The sequence below is a fragment of the Octopus bimaculoides genome, chromosome 5, assembly GCF_001194135.2.
Source record: "Octopus bimaculoides isolate UCB-OBI-ISO-001 chromosome 5, ASM119413v2, whole genome shotgun sequence".
Taxonomy (NCBI): Eukaryota; Metazoa; Mollusca; class Cephalopoda; order Octopoda; family Octopodidae; genus Octopus; species Octopus bimaculoides.
The window spans coordinates 84582726-84589184 of record NC_068985.1 but is presented as its reverse complement, the minus strand read 5'-3'; the positions used below and the strand labels follow the sequence as shown (position 1 = coordinate 84589184).

Genomic DNA, 6459 nt, shown 5'->3' with positions numbered 1-6459 from the left:
ACACACACACACACACACACACACACACATATATATAGCTTTTTATTTTAGTACTTTATTTAGGTGGTTTTCAGAAGCAATTATACTGGTTATAAATCTTAACTAATTTCACAAGTTGTTAATCACCATCTCAAATTTACAAGGGGAAATAACTAAATAGACACAAACACCCCATATATATATATATATATATATATATATATATATGTACACACTCACACACACACATATATATATATATACATATATACATACATATAATACTTTACTGTAATACAAGACTTTGAAAGAACGTCACCAGCAAATTATAGCAGAAGAAACAAAAAGACATTACATTGAAAAGACAAAACCAGACACACAGAGAAATGTATGCATGTGCGTGTGTATGCATGTGTGTGTGTGTGTGTGTGTGTGTGTGTGTGTGTGTGTGTGTGTGTGTGTGTGTGTGTGTGCAATCTTGTAAATACATGCACATATTCACACACGCTCACAACAAACTTATAAAATTGCAATCACACTCAAATATACATTAGGAATAAAAGAAATAAACACCCACTGACAGAACCCAACCAAAATCACATGAAACCAACCACACAAACTCCTAATATGAAACACACACAACACAAGCATTCTCCATAAACACACACATACCAATGCTCCAATACATTGTCCTCAAACATAGAAACATACATTTAACCTTACATCCTTTACACGCATACATATGCACATAAGCAGACACTCTCTCGACCCATATGTATACATACACATAAACCGTGCATTCTATCTCTGCACATGAACACGCAAATCCAAATATAACCATATGTTTTGTCCACTCACACATATATACAAATAACTGTGTGCCCATTCCTTCCATACAATTTCATACACATACACATGCGTACACATAAGAAGCCACTTAAACTCACCATCTAAATAAACATATATGTACAACTCTATACAAATGCATGTGTGCAATAGTAAAACAGAAACAACATATGACCACACACACACACACACACACACACACACACAGATGGATGCACATACATGCACATACATACCAAGTGACAACAAATACATGCAAAACACAACCAACACCACCACCACCACCACTATCAGCATTTTCCTCACCACCATCACCACCACCACCACCACAATCACCACTGTCAACAACAAAATAAAAAACAATGAAAAATACAAACATAACAAACATAATTGAAATATGACTAAACTCTAATGGTCATTTTTGTTTATATTTTTAAGCTGTTGTTTTTTTTCTTCAATTTTTAAATCTCCACTCCACTCCCTGCCCACCTCAGATTGGTTATGCAATTTTAATTAGTTATTCGTCACAAGACGTTTTAATCAAGTATTAATGTAAAGTTAATTCAAATATCTTTATACATCAACCATTCCAAGTAAACTGACCAACAACAAAAAAAAAAGCAAACACATAAAATAATCAAATAAGTATATAAATAAATTAAAACAGTCTACAAAACAATAAACAACTTGTGACCATATTTTACAGACATTTTGGTAATTTTTCTATAATGTCACATGATCATTTTAGCAGCTATGCTAATAAAATAAAATACAATAAAATAAATGGATGTCAGTCAAAATGTCTAACTATGAGTTTTCTGTTGAGCAAGTGAGGTAGCTGTCAAACTTATTGAATCAAGGTGGTTGAGTATTCCACAGACATGTATACCCTTGACATAGTCCTTAGGCAGAGTCAGCATGATACTGTGTGTGACAAGGATAGGCCCTTGAATTACAGGACATCCGCTGAAAGGAGCCCTCCATACAGTTTCTGTGAACCAGTTCCCTCACAAAGCATGGTCTAGTCTAAGGTTATGATAAAAGTCACGTGCCCAAAATGTCCCACAATAGGATTGAACCTGGAGTGCTGTAAGTGAAAAAGCTTCTTAAACATTCAACCATACTGCAATATGTAGTACAGTCACATTAATTCTAAACATCTTTCAACAATCCTTAAAAACCTTAGTAACAACAGTAAGTAGATATACATTGTATCCACTTGTTTTCCAGGGGCAGTAATCATTATTTAAGAGTACATATTTCTTATATAACAGCATGATTAAACTGTAATTATTTACACAATGTTAATGTAAATTTTAGAAATGTAGCCAAAAATATATGAAAACACCCTCATTCAGTTGCTTTACTGATACCAGTAATTAAGTCAAGGTAGTTGCTGTTCAGGCATTTAAACTAGTTTTAAAACCATAATTGAACACTGGGTTACTAAACAGTATTGATTCTGTAAAAAATGTTTAACTCATTGAAATGCCTGCTAAGGGAATACACCCAAAGAATAATGCTTTCCAATTTCTAAACCGGTGAGAGTAGAAATAATCCTATAAAAAAACTCAAGGTGTGTACTAAGAATGTTTTGTAAATATATTCTATCAGGAAAAGTTGACCAAATAAAACTAGAATATATTGAAAGAAAAATCAGCAACAGGTTGTTTTGTTATAATTAGTTGATGGTTGTTGCTATTATTTTTTAGCTCTAGATTAGCTCCAATCAAGCAGAACAAATGATCAAAAGACCTCTAGCCAAGATAAATCTGCAGTGTATTCAGGGAGGACACATTATCCAATGTGTCTTACCATTTTTTTAAGATAATGGGATATAATTTCTGAAAGAATGGATTATTTTTAAGAGGTGAAGTATCAAGGTACAAGTTCCTTTATTAGGTTGATAATTAATTAGCTTGAGATCATAGAGGGTTAAGGAAGACAGAACCTCAAGTCTTTTGAGGCCCTCCTGATGTAGTGTACTGCTGCATTTGCAGCAAACCACATTTCAGTAAGTTTCTTTTCTAAATGCAGCAGTATTTGCACAGTAACTCAATTTTCTATCTTCCATCACTTATTAAGATTAGGAAGCAGTTTAAAATAAAAGACTTCAATTATTAAAGTGAGTGCCACATGACCTACCAATCTAGAAATAATGAGTGAGAGTGAATAAACTTTTGCATGGCCTTACTAACACTTCAATATGATGCAGTACTTCTGAATAATGTAATGACTTCGATGAAATGTAAATATTATAGGATAAAAAAGGGGCAAGATCTCCTTCAGCCATGAATGACCATGAAATTGCACCTAGAAAATTCCCCTCCAAGGCACAAGTCTGGTCAAGGTTGTTTATGAAAGACCAGCAGTCGCCCGTGCATACAAGCCTCCCCTCTCCATGCCATCGATGTTATCCAAGGGAAAGGTAAAGGCCAATACAGCTGGGCACCAGTGATGTCACAAGTAATTTCTACAACTGAGTGAACTGGAGCAACATGAAATAAAGTATCTTGCTTAAAAACACAACACACAGCCCAGTCCAGAAATCGAACTCACTGCCTAATGATTATGAGCCTTATTCTCTAACCACTTAGCCATGCACCTTTACATAAGTATTGTAAGTATTATAAATGGAAACTTAAATGTTAATGTTGGTTATTTAAGGCAAATAAGCTGACTCACAATTAAATTCCTGAGACTTATAGCATAAAGTTAGTGTCTATTGTCAATAGCTAGGGTGAATAAACACTGCAAAGGAAAAGCACCTTTTGAACAATCACTTTATGCAAAAAACTGAAGAGCATGCTTGCATGGGTTGAACAGGTTTTTCACAATTTAGTTCAAGAACTGACTTGAACTGTGATGATCTGTCCAATTTTTGCAAGTATGGAAAGTGGACCCAAAATGATGATGATGATGATAATGATGATCTTTACAAAGGATTGATTTCTTTAACATTGACTTGCTATCATGTCATATTTTTCATGAACCTAAATAGTTATTTACATAACAGAAATGAGCCATCATATTTCTTAGTCTAAAAACCAACTTAATTTTATGTAAACATGACAAGCAAATTGCTTTTCAGTCGGTGAAAGATATATATTTAATTAAACATTGCAAGCTGGTTTGGTATATTATTACCCATTAAAATTTTTTATACAAAAATAAATACTAAGGAATCAGACAGCTTGACAACTGGAGAGTTTGTTAACCAATATGATATTGAGTTATTCATATTCTGTAATGGTATGTTGATTAGTACAAGAGTCAGTGTAATATATTTCTTATGCAAAAAGAATGGGAAAGTTTAACTGAACTTTTAGCAACAAACATAAAGATGTTAATGTCAGTGTATTTGTAAGGATATAGGTGAACATAAAAATAGCATTGAATTTGTATCGTTATTTTTATAGCTTAAGAAGAAGAGTTTAACTCTTCTTCTTAAGTGATAATGCTTTCTCTCTCTCTCTCTCTGTATATATATATATATATATATATATTACTCAGCCCTGTTACAAATTTACAAATTGGAGATTTTAATGAAATGCAATTTGTTCAGCATAAAAATGATAAAACATTCCTATTACATGAAAATGGAAGAAATTTGTTGAATTGATACAATGATCGTTGGTGTCTATTGTGAATGTCATTTTTACTAGTTGTTGAGATTTATTTTGCCATGTCACTTTTGCTTGCCAAGGTAGATTGAATAGAGTTAAACAAAGTATTTTATTTACATACAACATATTACAGAATAAATGTTGTGAGACTACATAATTTTCATTACCTGATACACTTTATAACCAACCATCTCTTCAGGCATCATCAAGTATATTATGTAATGAAAATTATGTTATCTCACATCATAATATGTAATACATCGTATGCAAATTACCATGCTACTGAAATGCATGTAGCATGAATTGAATAAATGATTATTTATTCATTTTCATTTATCCTATTTTTACACCACATTACATGTGCTGCAAGTGTTGTTTTGAAATTGTATTTACAGAGCTCCTAATATCATTTAACAAGTTAAAATTGTGCCACTTGCTCTACTGACTGTGAATCTTCATCATCATCAATATTTAGCATTCAGTTATATATTTAAGAGATGAAGAATTATGTACATTATTTACATTATTTACATTTGACGGATATTTGTCCTCACCTTGTTTGTTGTTAACACAACGTTTTTGGCTGATATACCCTCCAGACTTCAACAAGTGTATTGGGGAAATTTTGAACCTGGGTTCTCATTCCTAAGGTATTTTACGATGTTGTTGTTATCATTATTATTATTATTACATTATTATTATTCGGGTCATTGCTTGGAATCGAAATCAGAATCTTGGGAATCTAACCCCAAGATTCCAAGTTTGATTCCAAGCAGTGACCTGAATAATAATAATAATAATAATAATAACATCGTAAAATACCTTAGGAATGAGAACCCAGGTTCGAAATTTCCCCAAGACACCTGATGAAGGCTGGAGGGTATATCAGCTGAAACGTTGTGTTAACAAGAAACAAAATGAGGACAAATATCCGTCAAATGTAAATAATGTATTTAGCACCCAGTTTCCATGCTGGCATGGGCTGGATGGGTTGACATCATTTAGCAAGCAATAGGGTTGTCTTGAGATTCAGTATCAGTTTTGGCATGGTTTCTATAGCTTAGATTGGATTTCCCACTGAGTACCCAGCTAGCCAAATATATATTGGAGTTAATAACCTGGATCAATGCAATTCCAGTCTGTCTGTCTGTCTGTCTATCTATCTATCTATCTATCTATCTATTCTCTCCTCCCTTCTCTCTGTCTCTCTCCACTTGAGACAGTCACATTTCTTCTCTACTGCAAGACAAATTTTCCTGTTCCTCAGTTGAGAGGTCGTGTCTTGCCGGTTACTTGGTGACCTCACTGCTCCTGGTGCCATGTCAAGACCACCTACTACACTGCATAGAGTGGTTGGCATTAAGGAAGGATGTTTAGCAACAAAAACAACCGTGCCAAAGCAGTCAACAGAGTTTGGTTCAGTCCTTCTGACTTGCCAGTTTTTGTTGAACTGCTCAACCCATTGCAGCATGGAAAACATGTTAAATGATGATGATTATTACACACACACACACACACACATAGATATATAAACACATACATGCATGCACACACATACACGTGCACACACATACATATATGCAAATATAAGTTGCAATATATAGATTCAAGAAATCTGGTAGTACTCATAGAGAAAGATCCTTAATGTATCATTCTAAAAACATAGAATTTATATTACAATACAAGAGAAAAACAAGAAAGAGTGTATAAATATATAAATGACAAGAGAAACAGTACGATGAAAGAAAAATCTTTGATTTAAACAAATATTTTTCTTTCACCTGAGGATGTAGATTCATTTCTGCATTACTTTAAAGCATCATTTGTATTAATGCAGACATGTAAGTAATTTATTTATTATTAAACATAATAAAATAAATTATCTTAACATACTTTAAGTTACAAAAGAATTTGCTGTGATATTTGATTTTCCTATAGTTAAATAAATTCCATCATGCTATTTCTTCATATATATATATATATATATATATATATATATATATATATA

General features: G+C 32.8%; 1 protein-coding gene across 1 annotated transcript in view; it reads right to left on the bottom strand.

The window, feature by feature from the left end:
* LOC106872648 (protein fuzzy homolog) overlaps nt 1-6459 on the bottom strand; it is a 556986-nt gene that overhangs the window by 538556 nt on the left and 11971 nt on the right. The window lies entirely within an intron of this gene.